This window comes from Peromyscus leucopus, chromosome 20 (assembly GCF_004664715.2).
Source record: "Peromyscus leucopus breed LL Stock chromosome 20, UCI_PerLeu_2.1, whole genome shotgun sequence".
Taxonomy (NCBI): domain Eukaryota; kingdom Metazoa; phylum Chordata; class Mammalia; order Rodentia; family Cricetidae; genus Peromyscus; species Peromyscus leucopus.
Genome location: NC_051080.1, coordinates 48,873,937 through 48,899,485, shown reverse-complemented (window position 1 = coordinate 48,899,485; position 25,549 = coordinate 48,873,937). Strand labels below are relative to the sequence as shown.

The window sequence follows — 25,549 nt, the reverse complement described above, 5'->3', positions numbered from 1 at the left end:
ACACACACTCACTTAAATACAGACCCCATCTTACATTCTTACTTAAATTATCTAAAAGTTTCAAACTTTCATTTTCATTCAAAATTCGGACTGAGGATGCCCTGATACAAACCAGTGTTCAGGCAGTCCTTGGCCAAATGTTCATGTGTTTAGATAGATACACAAAGGGGATATTCAAATTTTTATCAATTCAGTTATGCATGATATTAACAACCCTAATAAAGGCTTTGTGTGCAAGTCATTTTTATTCTATTACAATAGTCTGACCAGCCTTTTATAATAAAATCCACCTAAGTATATAAACCATAGCAACTAAAATTAGCAAGCAAATACATGAATAACTTTAGCAGCCCTTTTAAAAAAGCATCTGAAATAAATGTCAGTAGTTTTTTATAATAGAAACTTCTCAAGACAAATGACAAAGGCAAATAGTTAGAATTCTCTCAGATCAGAACCTCAAAACAAATAAAAATAAATAACGTGATGCCAGCATTGAAGCCGATGCTTCATCAATGCATACCTGTAGTAATGCATGAGTATGGTGAGTTGTGTATCATGTCTGCAATGTTTAAAGGTAATACTTCTGTCTTCAAACCCTTAGTAGACTTCCTGCCTTTTATAATGCTAGCATTTATAATGCTGGAAAATAAATATAATGACTCGTGTGCCAATAAAGAGAGTTAATCAGGCTACTTTCTACTTTAAAGACCAAAATCCTCTGCCTTGCCTAGAAAATTCTATACTGTCTCTCCTTGGTTTACTCCACTTCCATTTGGTCTCAACCTCATGTCTGTTCCCGACACTCAGACCATCTTTCATTTTCTTGATATACCATACTGTTTTCTCTGCCAGGAACATCCTTCTCTTCCTTCTCTTAACCCCAATCAGCCTTAGACCTACAGAGGCCCTCCTTCCTGCAGCACAATTCTCAGCCCCACATACATGGACCTTACAACATCAGTCAAGAAGTTCAACTAATGCCTCCCCCACAAACCACCTACACAAGGTTAGGAGCCATGAGCTTCGCCTTTCGATATCCCAAGTCACCTTCTGGGTGCCTCGTACATACCCGAATGCTAGGTAATTGTTAGGGAGATGCTATGTGCATTTGGGGATGCTGGATAAAGGTCTAGAACAATGTTCCATGAAGTACAAGACCTCTCTCTCCCAGTAAATATGTCTCTGCCAAAATGTACTTTGATTTGGCAGATTTCATTATGACCTGCATTTCTGGAACACAACAAGATGGCCATAATCAGAGCATATTTCAGCACTTCAGGAAATTCCTAGATAAGTCTGAGGCTTAAAGGCCAGACCACATCAATAATAAAAGTTAAAATAAAGCAGACTGTGTTCCAAAAGAGGCAAACCTTGTTAAAAGACTCCAAAAATAAAGAGCTATCTAGTGATGCTTAGAAAGTCTATCGTTAGAAAAGACAGGGATGTGCTTGCGGGTTTCAGCCCATAGGAGCAGCATTCCTCCCGTTGCTCAGGGGCCCAGCACGGGCCCAGCACGGACCCAGCACGGGCCCCTGGAGCCCACTCTCTCTCCTGACATTAAAGTCAGCCGGTGACTCTTTGGGGCATGACAGCCCTTAGAATCACTAAGTCTGACAGTGAACACAAGTAGGATAATGGAGATCGTGGCACGGGGAGATGTGTTCACTAGGATCAGACCCAGCTTTTCAGATGTTTAAAGAAACAGACATTTTTTTATCCAAAACTGGGAGAAAAAATATCCCTGCTCTATGAGATCCAACATCCACATCAGTCATAGACACCCGAGGCTGAACCTACTAGTAACTTTGTGTCTGCTGTCTTTCTCTGCGCCATGGATTCCAGAGTCTAGAGCCATCAATGTGGATGGTAGGAAGTCCTCACCCCAGATAGAGAAGATGGTGAACAGCTCCTATGTGTGAGTCCTATCCTTAGCCATGTTGATTCCACTGTAGGACGACAATCGCCAGAGAATCCACATACAACCTGTGATTGCCCAGAACATGACCATTCTGCTGGAAAGTGCTGTGTGCCTTCTAGCAGCTCTGTTTTCTACAAAATGGCACAGGGGACCAGTGTATCAATGCCCATGTGTGACTGGTTAAAACACTCAAAGGTTTGGTTTTCTGCCCCCAAGCCACTCAGACCAAATAGAACTCACAGGGAAAAGAAAGAGCTAAGATTCTGTATCTTTTAGTTTTTGAGATTATAATATAATAACATATTTCCACCTTCTCTTTCCTCTTTCCAAACCCTCCTATATATATACTCCTCCTAGATTTCCTTCAAATACATGACCTCCTTTTTCATCAACTGTCTTTATACACATGTATGTATATGTTCCTAAACATAACCTGCTCAGTCTGTGTAATGTTACCTGTATGCATGTTCTCAGGTGACCATTTGTAATTGAGTAATAAACTGTGTGCTTTTCCCTGAGGAAGATAATCCCCCCCCAACACACTCTTAACATTCCTTAGTTCCCCATAGTTCTTTGAGTAGGGTTAAGGCCACATGGTCTTTCCTCCATCCACTAGGGCATGTCTCTAGGAATGTATTAGAGCCTATAGTTTCTACTCAGAACGATGTATACAGAACTTCAACAGAAATTAACTACCCAAATTTAAAAGGGCAAATTTGTGGCATGGTATAGGTATCTCTCTGATACCTAAAAGAAAAGGGTTTTGAGAGCAGTGTGGGCAATAATTTCAACACTGTGATGAGCATAAATGATGGTTGAGAATATCTGCTGACTACTGTATATGACATTCATGGGTAAGAAAGTCATACGTAGGCTAATACGGGTGTCTTTCATAAGCCAGGCTCAAAATAATGAAATGCTAAATTCTCCAAAGAGCTTTGTAAACAAGGAGAGAAACAGCCTGTTCTCTACATGTTCATTTACTAACTGAATTCTGCTTGTGCCCAACAACTGCAATTCAAAAGCTTCTGTTTGAGAGGGATGTTCATTTTTTCTTATAGACCCTTCACTTTTAAATGATGTCTAACACATTTTATGTAAATTATGGGTAGGTTAAAAAGTTGCACACGTGTTTACAGAAGCATTCAACTTCTAGAACAGGAATTGCTTACTTACAAGTATGGAGTATTTGACATATAAGTCAGACAGTATCCAGGTATTTCCTTAGAACTGTAGCTTCTCAGAGCTGGCTTTGTATCCTGCCCTGATAACCCACCCTAAGCCAGTCCAGCTTTCCCATAACTATCTTGATCTACTGCTGTGGGATGTCCTGTATGTTGTGAATAAATAAAATGCTGATTGGCCAGTAGTCAGGCAGGAAGTATGGGATAGGTGGGACAAACAGAGAGGAGAGGCTAGGAGGTCGAAGTCTGGAGGAGATGCCAGCCTGCTGTCCAGGGAGCATCATGTAAAGGCAGCAGGTAAAGCCACAGAACACATGGCAACATACAGATTTACAGAAATGGGCTGAGTATAAGAGTAAGAGCTCGATAATGGTAGGCCTGAGTTAATGGCTGAGCAGTTTAATTAATGTAAGCGTCTGTATGTTTATTTTACAAGCGGACTACAGGACTGCCGGGGCTTGGCGGAACCCGGAGAGAAAAACTCTAGCTACAATCTACTTCTGAGTCTTTCTGTTTTCTGAAAGTGCCATATCTTCATGAAACGTCATGACTCTGGCCTCTGCAGTTCTACTCAGTGGCCACTGGCACAGAGATAAGCCCAGAAATATTCCCTACATTCCTTGCCGCTCCCAACTAACATTCTAGCCTATGGAACACCACTACGACATGCTCATTTGTTGCTGAAACTATAGGTGTCTGGGTTCCTTCTAGCTTAGGGCAGCAATGAACACAGCTGCTATAAACACTGGAAGGCGGGGATGAGGAGTGTCTCTGGATCCAGCCTCAGTTTGAGGCCCGATGGTCCTAAATCTTTCATTAGCTTTTGCTCAATTTTTCTACACCTTCTTCCTCAAGTGGCACAAAAATAAATACTAAATTTGATCCACATCTCCACTCTGCACAGTCCATTAACCCCAAACTTCATCTTAGATTCCTCTTCCCAGGAATACATTGTATTGACAGTCGAGAGAAAATATAGGGATGTATCTGGGATTAATGAATATTCTTTGGTAAGGAGCTCACTAGGAATAGACTGTGGGATCCAGAGGAGGACATGGGGAACCCATATGGTTAATGCCCTTGTCTTCTAGACATCTAGTCAGATAACACACTCAAGATTTGTTTGGAAGGTTTTATTTGGTGGTGGTTCATGTCTTTGTTTTTTCCCTTCATGTGAATTTACCACTGAAGCAAGGCTCTGCATCCTGAATCTCCTTACCCTCCCTCTTCTCTTTGAATTCTGTCTTGAGGGTAGAGACTCATTGATGGTAAACAGCTAGAAATCATCCATCCCTGCCCTGGGTCCTACCCTTGCCAAGTTTCTTCATCTTTTCCTTAATTCCATGAACTCCACCATAAGGATCTTATGAGTGCTTTTCTGTTTAAGTTAACCATAACATGTTCTCTATTAGGTTCACTAAAGTAATTTAAGATTATAACATCTCCTTTCTTTCCTCCCCCCAAATAACATAAATGACAGCCTCAAAACTTGTCCGTGTAGAGACTCTATAATTTATCCGTTGTCATCTTAGCAAATCTATGGGTTTCAATCCAAGAAGTGGATGGGAAACCCAATAATTTCCCACTGAACATGTCAAGCTCTTTTAGTTCTCACCTCCATTAAAGTTAGCAAAAATAATTTATGAACTCCATTACCAAAAAATAAAAAATAAAGTTCTCACAATCTTCAATGACAAGCATGTTGTATACCTAGTACTGGAATGTAAGACTCAGTATAGAACATAATGAACAATGCCGTTCGAGTGATTTTTTTTTTTTTTTTTGCTTTTTCTAGAAGTCAATGACTGTCACTATTCAACTTTTTTAAGTTTTCCATTGGTGTCTTGTTGACTGAAATACTAGATTTTCAAAAATAATTATAGAGAGCTGAGCATAGATAAACTTTGAGATAATCATCCAGTGAAACAGGTTCTTCCTCTGTTAGAAAGTAACTTCTCTTTTCAGGTAACTAAAAACAAGATCCTAATCATTTAGATGGCCTCCTGCTCTCTCTGTCATACAGTTCCCAATAGGATTTCTAATTTAAAAAAAAATATCAAAGAATATGCTAGAAAGAGCATCACATTAAAATCTCACTTTAATGATCCATTAGTTATATAAAAAAGCTTGCCAGGTGCTGGTGTGCACACCTTTAATCCCAGAATTCAGGAAGCAGAGGCAGGTGGATCTCTGTGAGTTCAATGCCAGCCTGGTCTACAGAGAGTTCCAGGACAGCCAGGGCAACACAAACCCTGCCAACAAATAAATAAATAAATAAATAAATAAATAAATAAATAAATAAATAAATAAATAAATAAATAAATATGCTGCCTTGAGCTTCTTAAGAATTTAAGATCCCAAAATGATTCAATGGATAATAAATGCGTTATTGTTTTCTGTAGTTTTGGTGGCGCACGCCTTTAATCCCAGCACTCAGGAGGCAGAGGCAAGTGGATCTTTGTGAGTTGGAGGCCAGCCTGGTCTACAGAGGGAGATCCAGGAAAGGTGCAAAGCTACACAGAGAAACCCTGTCTCGAAAAACCAAAAAAAAAAAAAGAAAGAAAGAAAGAAATATGTGTTTGTTTATTTACTTTTGCAGTGCTGGAGAGTGGACATGAGGCCTTACATGGGTGAGAGAGACATAGACACTAACACTCAGCTACATGCCTAGCCTAAGTTGTCCCTCATTGTTGGAAACTCTGCTGGAAAAATCCAACTGATACAATGACATACCACAAGTAGACCACATTTATAGCGGCCTCAATGCTAACTTTAAAAATGCAAAGAAATGTGATTTTACTATCTCATTTGGAAACACCTCAAAATAAAGCAACAAAATTTATTTATATGACTAAAACCTTTGGACAAAAGAAAACATGTTTTTACTTGAAGCCACTTATCATGGTCAACATTCTTCTGCTGAATGTGTGATGTGGACTTGTGACATCCAGTCAATGTGATCCACGCAAAGAGTTAAAAATAGATGAAAAGAAAACACTTTAGTCCATTAATACATTAATTCAAAATGTTAGACCACATTTTATCTAGAAAACAGCTGCATCTGACAAGATTTTTCTCTTTTTCGAATAACAGCCCCACTGGGAAGTGAATTTTTTTTTAATGTATGAAGATCTAACGAATTAACTTTAGAGGAACATTAGTTAGCTGCTCATGCTTGTGCACACTCGGAAGTATTTGGTGCATACATCATGGTATCCTTGTGGCTACTGCCATTTGGTACACAGTAGCAGCGCTGAAGGCCAGGGTGGCCCGGGACCAAGGGATAAATTATTGTGTTAGCTCACAGCTTACATAATGACTTCATCCCCTGACTCTTGTCAGGAAATAGTGAAATGATGCTCTCAAGTATCTCATGAAAGAAAGGTATCAGTCTATTTGATGAACACATCTGTATTTAGTGCCGTGCCTGCCCACACAGTCTAGTGCTGTCTCCTGAAGGAAGAGAACTGAGGAGCACTGGCTCCATTTATGTTGAAACTCCAGAACAATCACTAGAAATATGCCATCATTCATGATGCAGGACTTGCTGCATTTTAATATAGTTAAGTCCCCTAAACTCTAGTAGAGCTTGCTATATTTTAATCATGCCCCAGGAAGTGCCGGCCCAATGCCAACAGGACAGCGCTAACAAATACATCTGTGTCTTTAAAACCTGAAACTTTTCAACAATGCACAATGCAATGACACTGATTCAGTTTTGTTTGGTTTTCCAACAGGGTTTCTCTGTGTAGCCCTAGCTGTCCTGGAACTAGCTCTGTAGACCAGCTGGCCTCGAACTCACAGAGATCTATCTCCTGCCTCTGCTTCCCACATGCTGGGATTAAAGGCACGCAACATCCAGGGCCACTGACCTAATTCTTAAAGCACTATAATCACGATACTAGAACTATCAACTAGAATCAATCTTTAATTTTCAAATAAAAATATCCTAATTAAATATTATCCATGGTTGCATATTTGTTTTGAGATATTGTTACCTAAAGCACTATAGTCATCACAAATAAGAGAAAACAAAAAGGCTCTTGATCATTTTGATCATCATCTCTAATACTATAACCAAGTCCACAGAATGAAAAACAGAACTATTTCTCACTTAAAGATGAGGAAGCTGAAGATCCATGAAAAATAAAACCTACCCGAAGTCATAAACTGGTAAGGACTTCTAGGTTCAATTTGCAAGGCTCTTGACCAGCCTCAGCCCTGGGCCTCTTCCCCTGGACCTGAGTAGGTAATATTCTGGTCCATCTATTACTCTGGTCACATCACAGTTGTTCAAATCAAAATTGCTGAAATCAGGCTTCCCAGTCCAGGAGGCTGAGTTCTGGGTTTTTTTAGCCAGTGATGGTGCAGACAAATGTCAAGGGCATACATGTCCTTGCATAAAACAGGCTGCTGTCAACAACAGCCACTGTGCTCTCGGTGATAAATAGGACAGGCCTTTTACCTCTTTGGCCAGAGGAACTCGAAATCACAAACTCAGAAGGCAGTCTGAGAGCAGCAACATCGCACACTGAATATTCTGAAGACAGTGAAGACACATCATGATGAAGGGTGAAAGCCTTGGGAGGTGTGTCAGCCTCCCGGCTCCTTGTAATGAATAAGCATGTACAGAGGCAAAAATCTTCCACGAGTAAAGCTTTGTTTTCCGTAAGTTGCTACCCATGAATCTTAGGAAAGATACAATCAAGTGAAATTTAAAACAGAAACTCTCTTTCCCTTTGCTGCAGCATTAATTTCAAAATCTGGTTATTGATGTTCTTGAATTTACCAAGGGCAACACACACTGCTTGAAAACATCTCCACCTTTCCTGCTACCCTTTTCCAGCTGGGACAGTGACGGAGCTGCCAGCAGTCAGCAGATCTGCTTCCACAGACAAACGGGTTGCCACCCTATCTCACTGTCTCTTGAAAACTACACTCCAATATATTGTGCATTATTTTAAATGTTGGTATTGTCTACAGTTTAGTCACAAAATAGAAGAAAAAAGTTCTCAGTTTTCAGTCATTTTGCCATCCCCAAAAGTACAGCAGAATACTGTCTGCTTTAAACGGTATGCTTCAAAACTTCTGCAAGCATCACAGGACAGAACCGACTTGAAACTCTGCTTCGTTCTAACAAATACTCCCTGCTAGGCTGTGCTTGTAAGAACTGTAAACAGACGGCATGGTCTATTCAACAAGTATGTGCACGAGAAAACCCTCTCTCCTCACTCAGGTGTCAAACAAAATCAATAACCGTTTCCCATAGAAAGGAAGAGCAGACGCGGACCGACCCCTCTCGCCTCAAATCTCACTCTCGTCTACTGTCTCTTCAACACACAAAAATCGATGGTTCTCCTTAACAGTTTCTTTAGCTTCCTACATCTCACAGACTCTTCTGAGGTCTCTTTTAAAACATCATTATATATCTTTACAACTGATCCAAATTTAAAAATGAATATTCATGTTGTTTTTTTCTTTTTTGTGACACGCATTAAAAAAAAAAAAAAAAAAAAAAAAAAAAAAAAAAAAAAAAACTATTATCCTAAACAGACTTTGTTTTATTCACTGGGAATAGTGCACAAGGCAGAGGCTGTTACAAATCTGAAAACCTCAAATCATAGACAAAGTCTATTGTTGTTGACTCTCCAATGCCATCAATACATCTGATTCTCATTGGTTCATATCATAGGCTCCTCCATGAGCCTGGTGTTGCTCTCACTGTTTTGTTTTCTCGGCTGTTTCTCTTGGGAAAGAACTATCCTTTGCAACATCAAGACCATGCAACTCATCAGAGTAAACCAGCAGCAACACCAGCATGGAAATCCGGATTGGCTTTGTGGGAAAACAGGGCTTTCCCACAACCATTTTCCAAGAGACAAACCCGTGTTCCACAAGAAGAGAGGTGAGAGCTTTGTTTGTACACACAGGAAAGAGGGAGGGGCTGCCGAGGACTCCAGAGGCCTGGTAGGTATGTGAGATCTCTGCTCTGCAGGAATCCCTCGGGGATATTAAGGGCTCCAAGTGCAGGGCATGGCTATTAGAACGAGAGAGGAAGGAAGCAGCTCTAATGATGATTCCCTCAGAAGGAATCTGAAAAGAACCAACAGATAATAAACAGAGGGGAGAGAGTGAGGTCAGGCAAGCAACAGACACCTTGAGCAAGCCTGGACTTTTTCTAGGTCTCGGCATGATAGTGGCAAAGCTCTTACCTAGTAAATGTTCTCAGGTCCTGCACGCAGGCTATACCGGAACAGCACCAGATCTCATTCCACTAATGAGTACAAACTATTGTTCCTCTTTTCCAGGCAACACATTGTGCTGGGAACTAGAAAAGCTTGTTGTCCCTTCATGCACACCCTTCTGTTGATTTGATATGGAAACTAAATACAGAAAAAGTATCTGGATCCCCTGCCCTTCTCTGTAGATGACTGAACACCAAGGTTTCTCCTTGGAATAGTTCATAAGGCTTCCCCTAACATTTCATCCTCTGATTCTGCTCACTCACTGACTAAAGAAAAAAAAAGTACTGATTGTTAATTTCAATTTACAAATTAACATTTTCTTTTTTAAAAAGCCATATAGTGAACAGGGAACCTAGTGAATAAGCATAAGCAGTATAGTGAATCATACTGGCAGAGAAGAGTTCTGTTATCGTAACAATCGTTTGCTCAGTTCACATCACAAATGCATAGAACCAGCCTTTGAGGAATCCCTAGTTTAAGTTTTTATTTATTTATTTTTTAAGATTCATTTCTTTGCATTTTCTGTGTTTGCGTGTTTTGCCTGCCTGTATGTGCACCATGTGTATGCTTGGTGCCTGTGCTGGCCACAAGAGGGCAGCAGATCCTTGGGAACGGGAGTTCCGGGTGGCTGTGAACCCCATGTGAGTGCAGAGAACCAAATCCATCTCCTTTGTAAGAGTGGCAGGGGTGCTCTTAACCGCTGAGCCATCTCGTCAACCCTATAAGAATTTCCCTAAAAGCTGAGATGAACTTCTGATAATAAGTAGGTTTCATTTCTTTCAAACAAATATTTGGGACCATGGGACCACTTTGTAATGAAATCTCTGAAAATTAATGTTTGTTATTGAGCTGTACTTCTGGTTTCAGTACCTAAATCCACTTTCTTATCTATTTGTGCGCCCACGAGCATGCCATGCAGCAGTCTGAGGTCCTTTTTAAAGGGACCGTTCACAATCCTAGGAATGCCCTAGCCGTTTCTAAGCTGTACTGACATCCAGCACCATATGCCTGTGGGGACTGTCCAGTTCATCACCAAATGTTAGTAGCAATTCCTGCTGCAACCCGTGAAATGCCCATAACACCCTTTCCCAGAGTTGATAGAAGCCAAAAGTGTCTCCCCGCATTGCTAGGCTGCCTCGGGGGAAGGCCCTCCGCTGAGGAACACTGCTCTAAGCCTGTCGATCATATCCATTCTTGGAGTGAGACAAAGTGATTTTGACTCACCTACTTTGACTGATATTTCTTTTATTCTCAGGGAGACATTGTACCTTTTTTTTAAATGCCTTTTCCTTTGGGCAGCAGACCTCACTGTTTGCTGAAGCTTAGCTAGGCTTAGGGATGGATCCTCCAGGAGAATTGTCAAGTTAGACTTCAGGACTCTAGAAATGCGAGCACAGCCGGAGGGCACACACAATCCTTTGTATTTAAAAGGCAAGATGTGGGGAAGAAGGATCTTCTCATTTCACACTAAATTTAGCATTAAATAAATAAAGCCTCCCCCTCCCTTCACCTTCACACTCAAGAGATCTTGGGACTCCTTCTTGTCTCCGTCCCTGCTGAACCCTCCCTCCCTCCTTGAAACCCTCCCCCCACCAAATCAACTCAGGCAAACATACAGTTATGTTTTATTAGAACTGTATTCTGAAGAAAAAAAAAAAGAAGCAAGCTACAAAAGACAAATCACTTATTGTACTTTCACATGCTCTGTCCAATCAACTGGGAAAACTCACAGCAATAGAAGCCAATGATGAGAGAGAGAGAGAAAAAAAAAAAACCTTTTTATTCAAATTCCCCACCTTCCAGATCTCTAGAAAAAAATAGACATATTTTCAAACAGTGACCCCCAAATCTGGGCCAGCCAATGAAGTGAAACGGCCCGCCCTGGCTGCTAGAGGCGCCCTGTCTTCTCGGATGTGTCGCTCCACAGGTCAGGCAGGACTGTGCAAACAATTTACAAACCCAAACCCAAACTCAAACCCATGCCATTTCTCAACACTCCCAGTTCTCCCTTCTCTTCATCGGAACACCACCACCGCCTCCCCCCACCGGAGGCGCTAAACATATGGGTCATGACACATAATCTCAGAGACCCAGCCTGGGAAGCAGCAGCCTGAGACCACAACTTGAGCTTCCCCACCCACCCCCCCACCCCACCCCCGCCACCCCCAGATGGTCCAGGTTTTCAGCATCATCTTCAATTTCACTTCCTACTCCAGCACTGCGGCTTAAAAACGTGCCCACCGACAAGACATGGCCAGCTGGACAGCGCTTGAGAAGGCATGGCCGTGGTGACACGCATCTCTTCACTCCCATTTCTGGCCCTGGAACCTGCAGATCCTTCTTGAGTCATCTAGCTGGTGGGTAAAAATCTTTGCTGGTCAAATGGGCATTTTCGCAACAGGATTTTGGACTGTTTATTGAACTAACCTAGTCTTCTCTTCCTGAAGTCATTTATTTACATGCCTGGAACTGAGAGGAGGTCCCCCTTCAGAAATAGGTAAGCAATGCTCACTGTTCCCACCCCCCTCACTGGCCCCTCCCAGTCCATAGGAAGCTACCTCCTTACTGTGTCACGGATGTCATCATCATACTGTCACCTGCAAGGGATGCAGGAGAACCAGGGACCTCCAGAGGACCACATCCTCTAAGAAGGCCCCATGGTTCCAGAGCCCCTAGGATATCAGAGACTGCCAGGATTCCTTCCCTGAGTAGGTGATGGGAACAGCCCTGCCTGAGATGCGTCCCTCCAAGCACAGAAATCAGGGAACATAAGCAGCATCAGGTTTCGAATAAAAGGTGACCAGGAAGAGGCTATGGAAGCACATCACTGAGCCAGGAAAGAATGTAACCGGCGAAAGGAGGCAGAAGAGACGCGGGGAAGCATGTCCTGGGCCACCTCCGGAGTCCTGGATCTCCCAGTCGGGGAGACAGACTGCAGCAACACAGACGACCCCCTCGGCCGGCAACACGCACCAGCAAACGCATGCATGTATACTCCCTGCTGCGTGTTGCATGCTGCAGACTTCTGCCTGACTTCCCAACCCAAAACACACATATCCCCCCCCCCCCGCGCGCCCAAGCCTTATGAGACTAGGGATTCCCGTGGCCTAGAACACACACCACTCCCCCTGTTTGTAATGCACAAATCCAAACCTACATTGCTTAAAAGGAACCCGGATTTCACGTAAGGGAAGCACTGGTGGCTCCCCTTAAGTGACTGCCTTCCCCACTGCTTTATCTCTGTCCACATACACCAAGGAGCCGAGCCGCCTCCAAACCAAGTAGGAGATGGAGGAGGAAACTCGGACTGCAAAGGAACCAATGGGAACCGCTTCTAAACACTGTCAAGGGGACTTGACTCATGGGTAACCTCCAACCCTTTTCCCAGGTCTGCACACCCATCAGCAGCCCCCATCCTCGGCATGATCCCTGCCTCACCCCTTCCTCACCCCACCCCAAATCCTTCATCACCTTTCCAGCCCCCTCCCCCTTCCAGGCCACTTTCTGCACCCGCCAGCCAGTTCTCAACATGTTGCCTCACACACTCCCTCGGGAGGCTTGAATCAAACCTGCCTCTCTCCAGCCTATCTATCTAAGCTTGTTCTGATTCCCCAAATAAACCAAGTCCACCCTCCCATCAAGCGCCCACTAACCCTTCCACGGGTGTCCTTTGCTCTCGTCCAAATCCGCTTTTCCACGTCCCACTTTCTATCTATCTTCCCTTCTGGCATCCTAGTTCGGGACACACTGGCCTTCCACTCTGCTCTCTGACCCTCTCTCCGTCCCGGGGACACCCACTTTTCCTCTTTGGCTGTTCCCAGGCAGGTTCCTGCGCCCCAAACCTTCCCTTTCCCATCCGGCACTGGTCGACTCCTGGCCTGCGGGTCCGCTCCCTCACCTGCGGTCCTTCCTTCTTCCCCAGTGCCCCCCACCTGACCCCTGAGCCACTCTGCCCTCCGGGTCTGCTCATCACCATCGCCTGTGCTGGAGCATCCATGTAACCAGGCGCTCTCCACCTGCCCAGCGGCTGGGAGAAGCGCCGGGCACCGGAGGCAGAGGGCTGCCCGCTCTCGCTCTCCGGGTGGCCAGGCTCTCCTCCGGCTCGCCAGCCCGGGCTCCCCCCGGCGCCCAGCCCTCACCCCGGCGCCCCAGCAGCCGCACAAACTTACTTGCGGGTCGGCGGGAGGGGGCTGCGGCGAGCGGTGCGAGCCCCGCAGCGGCGAGTGCGCCCCTCTCGGCAGGGCCGGGCGGCGCTGGCACTGCGCTCCCGCGGCCGCGCGCCGACTGCGCTCAGCCTGACGCAGCCGGGCTCTGCCCCCGCCACCGCCGCCGGGGCCGCCGAGCGCTTGCAGACATGCTCAGTTTCCGGACCTGCCCGCGTGGAAGCTACCAAGAGCCAGCCGCGGCGGGGGAGGCGGCGCCGAGCTGCAGAGCGGCGGCGGCGAGCTGGAGGCGACCACGCCGGCGGCCCCGGGAAGAGGGGGGCGATGAGCTGCTAAAAATAGCTCCTGCGGAAGGAAGCCACCCGCTGCCAGCGCACCCCCTCGCCGCGCGTCCCCGCCGCCGCGGGCTCTCGGGCTTCGGGAGCTGGCATCCTACTGTGCCCGGAGAACAGACACCTGCCGGTGTAGCCAGAGCCCAGTCCCACCCCGGAGCTGCCCAGCAGCCCCTAGCTTCAGCCAGAGACACTGAGGAAAACTGGTCTAAAATTGTGAAAATGCTCCTCCGCTACTGACTTACCGAGAGGAGGAAAAGTTTTTAGGTTGGTTTTGTTGCAATCGGAACGAAAGATGAGGGAAGGCGAGCAAAATACAAAGACCTGGCTAAGGGTGGCATTGGGGTAGCGGGCTGAAGGGGGGCTCTGGAAAGATCTACTAAAATGCCCGAGCGGGCTCGCTTTTCCCTGACTTCTATTTCCGCAGGATTTTACATAATTGGTTGACACCCTGACCTTGGAGGCACTGTTCTGTTGCCTGAACTGTAATTTACTTTCCCCCTGTCTTCTACTTCCTTCGCTCCCACCCTTCCAACTTTTCCTGGCAGACTATGAGAAAGGGGTAGGGGTGGGGTGGGGTGGGGTGGGGGCAAAGTAAAGCTCAGAAGACTGGAATCTGTCCCTTCTATCATCTTGAAGAAAGTCTGCTCCTTTGCCGGGATGTGCCCCGTGTTTCCTAAGCATCAATCCAGCAGGCAAATCAGCCCAAGGGCCTCTCAAAACCACCTGAACTGCGAGTCAGCTGTCCCCCACTATTAATCTCCGCTGTAGCCCACCTCAGTTCCTGGCGATTATTGTTATCTCTTCCTTCCTTTTCAAGTGAAATGTCTATCTCTCTGTCAAACGAAAGCCGAAGAGGGAGGGACTATTTGTAGGGAGAAAGGGACCAGTAGGAAAGAGATGAATTGTTAAAATACAGTGATGCACACGCATGCCATAATGAAACACATTATTTTGTACACTAAAACATGAATAATTTTTTTTAATTATAAGAATGAAATGTTCAAATACCTGGGTCAAGTTATAGTTTTATTTTTTTTTATCTCACAATCACCAAATGAGATTCACTACTTAGGAATTCATTGCTTATATTTGACAGAGGAGGACATTGAAGTCCAGAGGCATCTCTTGCCTGAAATAATACCTCATTGAACCCAGAATCTGCTGGACAAGAAATTACCCAAATTTAAATATAACCTATTATTTCCTGAAATCAATAGCTGCACTGGGCTTAAGGGATCCGAAAATTTAGGAGCTGCTTTGAATGCAGATGACTATGAATTTTGAAATACTGTTTTCCCTACTTTTAAAAAGGAAATTCAGAGCCTAGATTTTGTGTCTCTTGAAAGCTACTGTTTCTTCCTGGTCCATTCAGACAGAGTTAAGAACGTCATCTGAGACCATGCATGGACGAGGGCCGTCCTCCATCAAGAACTCACGGTGGGGGATCAATGGAGATCAGTTCATTTGCCATTATCGGACATTGGTGAAGTCCAGCCAGCAGAAACAGCCTCAGACAGATGTGCTTTTTCCACAGTCCTCAAACACTGCATGTCTGTGAGGGTCACGGCACGCTCCTAAATCGGACCCTTCCATCCCCAGTCACAATTTAGTTCTATCTCTAACTTTCTTTCTCCTGAAGCTATCAACAAAACATACCCATCCTATTCTGCCATGAGTGAAAAAAGATGAAAGGTGGATGTGTACATGGTTGTTGTCTCTCTTCCATTTCTCATCAGCCACTCTTGATGGTGATGGGATCTTAGCCTTTTCATGGCAGAACTGATTTAGTATTTCATTAATGGCGTATCCTAGACCATGGAGGCTGTGAAGGAAGCCGATACATAAGGTTGAAAAATGAAGCTGAAAAAGAGAGATATTGAGTGAAAATGGACAGATTCATCTCTTTGCTGCTGGTGCTCACAGGAACTCCTGTCTTCCTGAGGTTGTATTTCATGCTGTATTACATCAGTGAAATCAAGTCTTATATATATCAAGATATATATCTCTTATATCTAAACCAGTTTAGGGTAGATTTTTATACATACAACCAAAAATATGGTAATTAACATACTGTTTCATTGGGTTGTTGTGTAAATTAACATAACCAGCATGCCAAGAGGATGTACCTACCAAAGGATGTACAATATGTAATATTAATGGAGCCTTAACTTTGAATCAATTATATTTAAAAGTATCATGGGAAAATATTACATGATGAAACTCTAGATGATGCTTGATAATTGAGATTTGTCACTCGGGCACTGGATGTTATAGGAAAAAGGAAAAAGAGCTGTAGCTCTATCAAGGCATTGCTGCTTGCTCAGTACCTAAGTCGTGTTTGTGTTAGACTTAGGCACACAAAAAGAGCAGCCTGATATTTGAAGTACATAATTATGCACATTCCTCTTCCCTGAGGAAAGGAACATCAGAGTCAAGTCTTTTAGGCTAGGAGCATCTTTGAGTCACATACTGTGAGCATCCTTAATGTCCCATGACTTTTACCTACAGCAGTTTTAGCCTTAACCTGCAGGGGATGGGGGTGTGTGTGAACATTTATATCTTTAGTGCATATCATGAATTGATCTGTTATGACACTTATGTATAGTCATAAATGCAAGAAGAACTGGGGCAAAAGGGACTCCGAATCACTCTCATTTAATGCTTCCTATTCAATCTTTTCACAATAGAGAAATAACTATCATGGAGATGAACTTTTAATAGATCTTTAATGAAGCTGTCCTGATATTTCCTTTTCTCTTAAAGAACTAAATTAAGAACAGTTTCACTTTTCTCTCTTAGTTCTGATTTTCTAAAGGCAAATTTAGTGTGAAAGACATACAGCAGACAGAAACCTAATGTCTTTGGGTCTAAAATGGGCTAGCCTTGTGTAGCCCAATCCAAACAGGCTTAGGGGGCTGTGTGAATATCTGGAGACACGAGAGCTATTGGACAGCTTGGCACAGGCTATCCCCAGGCAAACTAGTGAAACAGTCAAAGTCTGTATTGTGTGTTATGACCTCTCTAGACCTCGCCACTGTCTGGGATCAATGAGGAAGTGATTACCCAGCATCACCTTCCTCTAACAGTCCATGAATACCTCAGTAAGCATCTATCGAGCACCGAAGATCAAAATAGATGCAGAAATTTCTCCTGGTGCCAATGCTCCAATATCTTGCAGGTCAGCAGAGAAGAAAAGGCAAGTGTGTGGATAAGTGAAACAAAAGAGAGCTTAGACTAAGGGAAGAATGAAGGGCTGAAGAGAAGAGGTAAAAGCCATGGGCTGAACAGGAGCAACCATCTGAGCTGGAGAGGAGACACGGTGTAGCAGAAGCCAAGAGGGGAGCTCACAGAAGACCTTGTATGACGTAAAAGAAACTATTCTAGATTTAGTGATTCCTTTTGTTTTTAAGGGTGGATTTCACTGTGTAGCCCAGGCAGATATCAAACCCTTAACCCTTCTGCCTCATCCTCTTCAGTGCAGGAGTAATAGGTAGTGACCACTGTGCACAGTTGAAGATATTAGTATAACTACAAAATGCTACTTAAATGAAATAATCCTCGCACTGTATTAATTTACTACCGTTTGTTTGTTTGGAGACAGGGTTTCTCTGTGTGACAGCCCTGACTGTCCTAGAACCCACTTTGTAGACCAAGCGGGCCTCGAATTCACAGAGATCTGCCAGCCTCTGCCTTTCTAGTGCTGGGATTAAAGGTGCATGCTACCATGCCTGGTTCATTTATTTATTAAGAAAAAAAAAGATCAAAGGGGATAAATAAGAGTTCTACGGGACTCCATATTATTTTATGGAACTTCAAGAAAAGAATAAAAACAGCTAATTATTTAAACAGTTCTAGGCATGTGAATGTAGTTTGGTTTGTAGAAGTCTTACTTAGCATGAGTGAAGTCCAAGATCTCCAGTGCCACATAAACTGGCACAGTGGCATGTGCTTGTTAATTCTAGGCTCTACTGCTGAGTTCAAGGCCAGTCTAGGAGACCTAAGACTGTCCCCAAAATATTAATAATAATAATTCTAATAATGCTTCCAGAAGAAATACAGCAGCAGGTATAGAAGCATTCTCCCCCTATCTGATTGGAGGGCAAAGGGAAAGTGTCTATTTTTTTTTATTACCACATGGTCTACAATGTAACCAAGTATACTGAACCACACAAGAAAGAATAAGCTTTAATAATAGGAAGACTATCCTTTTCTGATATACTGTGAACTGGAGGCCTCAGCTGTCCACATGGCTCATTAGATAGCTTTAATGAGTGATGACTCCACTTTGGAAGCAACCCAGGCCCTGAAATAAAGATGAAAAGGCAGCAAAGAGGAGACTAACTGTCGCCTTTAGGCAGGCGAATCAAAGTATCCACACTTGAGAAAAAGATAGAAAAAAAAAAAACTCTTCAAAGTATTATTATTCTTTTGCTCATTTTGGCTAACTCAGACCATTGGACATTCTAGCAGAAATTCTGTCTTGTTTTGACTGCAGGGAGGCAAGACTCTTCGGGAAGGCAGAGGATGTTGTCGTTATCTTGTAAGCATCATCCATCCCTTCAGTTTTTAGGGACTGTCCTTTTGAGAATCTGTCTCTCTCCAGGAGGACAGAGTCATTTGGGTGAGCCTGGACAGCCAATCAGGGTTATTTTGTAAGACTGGTCTGCTCTTGAGAGTGAAAGTCTTGATCTGTTTTGGCAAAGAAAATAAGACTTCCAACTTTGTTACGTGTGCATGAATGGAAATGCAACATGGTCATAATCTAAGGAATATTAACATCAGCATAGGAAGCGCAAGGGAATTGTGGTTTCTCTGACATGGTCAGGTAGGAGGGAAGCTCTGCCATCTCTGTACCTCTGTGCTATGTGGACCAATGACTACATGTTCCTAATTTACCTTTGTTAGTTTTGGCTGAAAAGATCTCAAAGAAGTTGATGTCTTGCTTCCAAACAGTATAACGTATGGCAAACAAAATATGGTGGCACCTTAGTGGAGACCACTGGCAGACAGTACCTTAATCCAGTAACATGGGTTACACCACCGGTGATGTCATGTGAATGCCACTCATACCATCCTGTTAGCATGTGAGGAAAAAGGGCACCTCATTTTGGTAGAATTCTTTCCCAAATGCTACAAACCAGTTTATTCAAGGAGAAAAAAAAAATCAGACAATTTCGAATTAAGAGATTTTTTACAAAGTATCTGATCAGCACTGCTCAAAGTCCATAGTCATAAAAAAAAAGAAAGACTATGAAGTGGCCATTCTTTCAAGGTGACCAAAGAGGTACAAAGAACACATCCAGTGGGCGCTTTGTTTTAGACCCTAAATCAGAAAGAGGGCATCCCTGAAACAAAATGGTACAATCTTCAGTTTAACAACAGTAATGATACCAATAGCACAGTTAATAGCACTGTGCTATTTTAATTCCTTAATTTTGTCAAATGGGAGATATCAGCAGCACAAAATGGATGAAGGATTAACAGGGGCTCTCTTGCTAATATTACTCTTTTTTTGCAAAGACAGAATTATTTATTTTTAATTTCTAATATATTTTAACTATATATTTTTATCTTTAACTACATAAAATATAGTTAAACTATATAAGGTGAATTCCCAAGTAAAAGTCATGATCCAAGCAGCTGGGAATAGATTCCTATCCAAGACTTGTTGCCTAGGAGCAGTGGTAGTCATTTATCAGAATTGGACCCTGAGGTTCCTGCTTGACTTTCTAGCCATTCACAGAGAAGGAGAGCAGAAAAAACGAGATAGCTGTGAGTCCAAGGAGACTGTCTAGCAAGCAACCCAGAAGAAGAAGAAGAAGCAGAAAGCAAAGGACTGACTTCAATATAAAATAGTCCACATTTTATTCTTGAAGTTATTCAAATTCTTGAAGTTACCATGAACTACTATGTTCCTGGGGATTTTTTTTCAATGTTGTTTGAAATGTAATAGACTATGGCAGTTTATTAATAACTATAGAAAATGATGTGCCCCAAGAGTTCAACTTAAGCATTAGCTGCTCTGTTGTCTAGACTCCAGGGAAGAAAGGAAGCATCTTGACTGTTGTTCTTTCCGGGATCCCTTCGATATTAACTACACCACTATGATAACCAGTGCCACTTACAACCAAACTACAAAGTCAAGGCTAGAATGGAAACTTCAACAACTGTGACCTAAGAGCTTGTCATTTCCATAAAATCATCCATCCATGAATTACAAATAGATGGAGGCATGAGAAAAAATAATTTCTGCAATGTAGTTATCAATGTCAAGAGCCAAGATGAAGATGAGTTTACATCTACTATATACAGTAAGTTTTAACAATGCATCTTAAAGAGCTCTTTTTAACATTCACATTAATTAGAAGCACAATTTTTAAATAACCTATCTTAATCATGTACCCCATTCCTTTAACATAGTACTATTGAAACCAGATATAATGGCATTTATGTTCACCCCTTTAAGTTACAATAACATGTTTTGGGGTACAGAGCTTAAGAAAGTGAGGCAGAGGCTCTATCAACTCTATTTTGTAATTTATAAACATTTCTTGTGCATCTGTTAAGCTAGAGCGTTATGATTCTGTATTGTTTTTTTAAAAAAAATAGAACTTATTTTCTGCTTTTCTGTATCCTTTGTTCAACATGGAACAAAAGACATTTTATGGAGTTATTACAAGTGTGATAAAACTTTAAAAAAAGAATCAGTTTGGGAAGCATATAGCTAGCAGATTTAATCTAGTTTGTACAGGCAGAAATGACCCAAGGGATGGTGCTTAATCTGAGTCTACAGACACAAGTACCCATTAGTGATCACTTGTGTTCCAGGCAGTATGAATCCAGACAGGCACTGATCCAACTCAGCATATGTTCAGACTGCTTTTTTTGAGGTTATAAGAAGAAGTCAGGCTAAGGAAAAGTATCACCCATTTAAACATCAGTCTAGCTGGAGTCTCAGGTTTGATTTAGGTTATGCCCATCAGAGGCAACTTAAATTTACATTGGAACTAAGTATCTAGAGAGAAACATGGTGAACTTGAGACTTCTTAGTACAGCACATGTAGCCACCCCATGCCATCCTCTCCTCCAGTTATAGATGAAATAATGTACCAGCAATAATACCCCAATCCTAGATAGAAGAGATTCACTGTTTGGCAGTTGCCACAAAGCCACAAAGGGTCCTTTGTTGACCATTTGGTGACGTTGTTCTACAGGTTGTCCTTGGAAGAACAGGGTGACTTCTACTAACATTTCTGGTCACTCCTATGAGCTTTAACCATGTAGATAATTTCTTCTCTGTGAGATACTATTAAATACTTTTCCTCAATCTGCTTCTGTACCATTGCTCATGCTTTATGATGCCAAAAGTGGTTTCAAGTGATTAGGAAAGGATCTTGGGCCTCCTAGATGACCCATTAGGCTGGGGAGAATGAGAGAGTAAATAAAGGTCAACAATGGCCATGAAGGTTCCTGTAGTATAACCTACGTTCACTCATCATCACACATGTGGGTAACTAAAATGAAATGTTCTGTGAAAATGATCCAGACTCCATAACACATTATGAGAGGAATAGTTTCTAGGAAATAAGGACAATGAATGATTACTACTGTAGGGACTGTAGGTGAAATCTTTCCCACTAGAATGAAGGTGGGTGTGATTAGCATAACAGGTGATGAAGCTACCAAAAATCTGAATTGTGGAGATCCTCAGCGTGGGTAAAAGATTATAATGTCTCCATAACTGGAAAATCTAGCAGCACATTAAGAGTCTGCCTAATCTCTAGACCAAGAGAAGTTTAGTTGTGGTTAAACCCAGACCACCTAGTGGATTATCCTAAGGGAAGTTGATTCCCTGTCTAGATCTCAGAACTGAAAGAGTTGCTGGAGCCTCATGACACTTAATGAGCTCTTCACTATAAGCAGGTAACTGATGGTGCTTCCTGGTGTTTTTCATGCAGGGCCTGTGTTTAGTTACCAGTATGCCTAGATGTCCCAAAAAGGGGATGCCCAGACCTTTCTGGAGATGGTTGCACTCTAATTCTGACCCACTGGTGTTCACTGGAAGACCATTCATAGACACCAAATGTTGAATCAGGATCCCAGAGGCCTCCATGCCTCTTCACGGGATCTCTAATGAATTTCCACTCCCTTGGTGAAGACTTGGAATAGGTAAACTCAGCAACTGGTATTAGCTCCCAGCTCATGAATGTTGAACGAAAGCAGGGCGGAACATTTAGCAAAAAAAAAAAAAAAAAAACAATTCCCTCTAACAAAACAACCCCACCAATCATCTAGATATCAACCTCCCCAGCAATAGAGCAAAATAAATAAATAAATATCATATCCCCAGGGCAATCACAAAGATAGCTACCACTAAATACTTGGGAGATACAAGGTGGCAGTCACAATCACATCCTGTACAGAACTCTCACGTTCATTTTGCACACAAGCCCTGGGGATCCTGAACCAAGACAGGATTCTCAGAAGCTGAATTAGGAGATTTCTTCACTCATTTATACAGTTGACCTCGTGACTAGATGACTCAGTAGAGCCTGTGACACCCAATGTGAAGCTCTTCATTTACTAGACACATCTGTCATTGTGTCACAAGCAGAGCCCCAGCAGTGCCTGATTCCTGCTTTATCGTTAGAGAAGCACAGTCTTCATTGCTTCATCTCAGGACAAGATCAGTTCATTCTAGGTAGCATAATGCAGAGTCTAGAGCTCCTTGGCCGTGTCACTAACCCCAGTTTTCAATCTGGACAACAACACTGATTAAATTGTACAAACAGGACCTTGTGATGAAAAACCATATACTAGTTGCCCTGGTAAGAAGTTGCATGCTGGGGATAGATAGAACAGAAAATGTGTGGTTTTTAATAATTATTTATTTGATACTGTTCCTCTCATCTTCTATGCGCTGTGAGAGCAGATACTGCCATCAATCTTTCCAGCACAAACCTGGCACCTAGGATAAGCAAGTGTTCTGTGACTGTTTTCTTATCCCTCTGGTAGAGAGTGTGAAGGTTTTAAGGGTATCTTCTCCAGGTAGACATGATGCTTTTACTGCAAAGCATTATAATTCAGGACAGTTTTGAGTTCCCTTAAAAACGAGATTGGATTTGAAATCACCTGAAGAAGTATGGGCTGGAATAGGTAATGAACATTGTACCTTTCCTCAATTCTCCATGATCGGTGCTTGAAATGACTTACATTTATGAAAAAGGACAGGGTAATTACTTGCTTTGAGACATGCTGGGAAGATAGAGGGCAATTATAATGCATTATTGTGTGTTTGTTGTTTGCTCTTATCAGTTAGTGTTGAGCAAACAATTAATGAGACATCTAAACAAAGCATATCTAATAAGACAAGAGGTCAAGGAAATAAAAGGAGTATACAAAAACAAAACAACTATAAGACAGCATTTCATAACTGACTTTGTCAAAAAGAGGTATTAATAGGAAAGATGTAATGTTTTTGTCTTGCCAAATGGCAACTAAATGAAGAAATTTTCTTTTACTTAATAATTAAATCACTTCTCCCCCTCCTCTCTCTCTCCCTCTCTGTCTCCCTGTCTCTGTCTCTGTCTCTAACCATGTGTGTGTGTGTGTGTGTGTGTGTGTGTGTGTGTGTGTGTGTAGGCCCTAAGGCTTTGTGCTTAGTAAGCAAGGGTGTGACCATTGAGATATGTGCTTAGCCCTAAGAATGTATTTTTAAATAAAACATCTGAGGAAAGACACCAGAATGAGTAGAAATTCTTTCATGTAATTACTGTTCTTATACTACAACAACAACAAAAATCCATACAGTAAACCACAAGTGAGCCATCTACATGCTACCTTTGGGTAGTTAGTGCAAGGCAGGGAAATTTCCTTAACTGACTCACATCCCATCCTCTATGGATTCAGATTAGCACTGTTTCCCAGGCACCCCCATACCCCCCACTAGAAACTGCCTCTTAGTGTTCTGATGTTCTACTCACTGCTCTGTATAACTAATGGTTACAGTTACTTAGTTTCTTATCTGCTGCTCAGATGGAGGGATGGGCTAAAGTTGGTTGCAGATAATATCTCAAAAGTGGCCAAGTGCTTAGGCACATAGTAGCCACCAGAGGACAAGTATACAAAATACATCACTGCCACCAACCGAGCATCATCCTGCATTTGGGAAAGAAGGGTTTGATTACTCTTAATTTTTTTTTCATTTTTCATTTTCATTGTTCTTAGTTTTTTTTCACTTTTCCAATTCTCTGAGGATTTTATACATGTACACAATGAAATATGATAGTAGACCCCCCTTTCCCTTTTCCAACTTTTAACATATTCCCCTTAATACCTCCTCCTCCCGGCTTTGTCTTTTTTACCTTTTGATAACTCACTAAATCTAATTAGTGTTGCCCAAATGTTAACGGTTGTGGAGTCATCCACTGGCACATAAGAAACCTATCAGCTGCCCACCCTCAAAGAAGAGCAATCCCCCCCACCCAGCAGCTATCAACGGCTCAGGTCAGGCCTGGAGAGCACATACCCTATTTATGCAGGAATCTGGACTGGTTTGATCTTGTGCAGGTCTTGAGCAGGCAACCATTGCTGGTAGAAGTCCGTGAGTGTGATAACCACATCATGCCCAGAAGACAGCAGGTTACAGCGCTCCTCTCCACCCTCTGGCTCTCAAATTCCTTCCGCCTGCTTTTGTGCAATGCTCCTTGAGCTTTGATGGAAGGCAAGACCACTGTGATAAAGAGACTCCATGTAAGGCTTACTGCTCAATCTCTTCTTGGCGTTTTTTAGCATTAACGCATCTCTAAATTTGGTGCTCACAGCCAAAAGAAGTATCTCTGATGATGGCTAAAAGTAGCCCAGGGCCACAGTCATATCCATTATCCTTTGGTTGACCTTCATAATAATTTTTCCATTTTTTAATTCCATTTTTCTACTAAAGAAAGTTTTAGACTTTTTTTTTTTTATTCTTTTAGATGGATAATGGAAGACATGAAAAGTAAATTTAAAAAAGGATGGCCCAAGTAGTGGTTTCTGGATATATTTATGGTGCTGTATTTATTTGATTTTGTTACTCACAGAATTCATGAATCTCCTTGGCTTCCTAGATGAATTCAGTCATCATCTTCACTACTCACCTCACCAGCCTCAAAGCTATGGCTTCACTTCCCTTCCTGATCGGATGCTCCTCTTTTTAGCTAAATCTTTCACATAAACAGAAATATTTATCTTCGCACATTTTTTTTCAAATATCGATTTTGTTCTCTATGACGTATAGACAGCCAAGGAATTTTTGGCACCTAAACTTTCAGCTAGGTGCAGGAGATGAAAGCAAGTTGCCACCCAGCTGGGAAGATATGTCACCCATATGGATAGATACTTAGCCAGACAGGGAAATGTGTAAATGTCAAAGATGAATCGGTGGAGCTGATTTCATTGTCCTCTCTTCCCAGTGTCTGTAAATGGTTTCTTCATCTTTTGACTTGGTTTTTTTTTTTTTTTTTTTTTTTTTCTGTTTCTGGTCCCTCCCTTCACATGTCCTACATCACTCTCCTCAACCCTTTCCTTCCCTTCACATGTCCTACATCACTCTCCTCAGCCCTTTCCCTCCCTTCACATGTCCTACATCACTCTCCTCAGCCCTTTCCCCCAAGTGGAAGCAGACAGACTTTTTCCTTCCTACACAGCTTACTCAGTCAGTATG

At 42.5% G+C, this 25,549-nt stretch overlaps 1 protein-coding gene across 2 annotated transcripts in view; it reads right to left on the bottom strand.

The window, feature by feature from the left end:
* The window catches only part of Oxr1 (oxidation resistance 1), a 401,129-nt gene extending 387,471 nt beyond the window's left edge, over positions 1–13,658 (bottom strand). For both annotated transcript variants that reach the window (XM_028879297.2, XM_028879299.2), the window contains exon 1: positions 13,517–13,658. The gene's annotated coding sequence lies outside the window, so the exon portion shown is untranslated. The remainder of the gene's footprint in view (positions 1–13,516) is intronic.
* Positions 13,659–25,549: the final 11,891 nt, after the last annotated feature.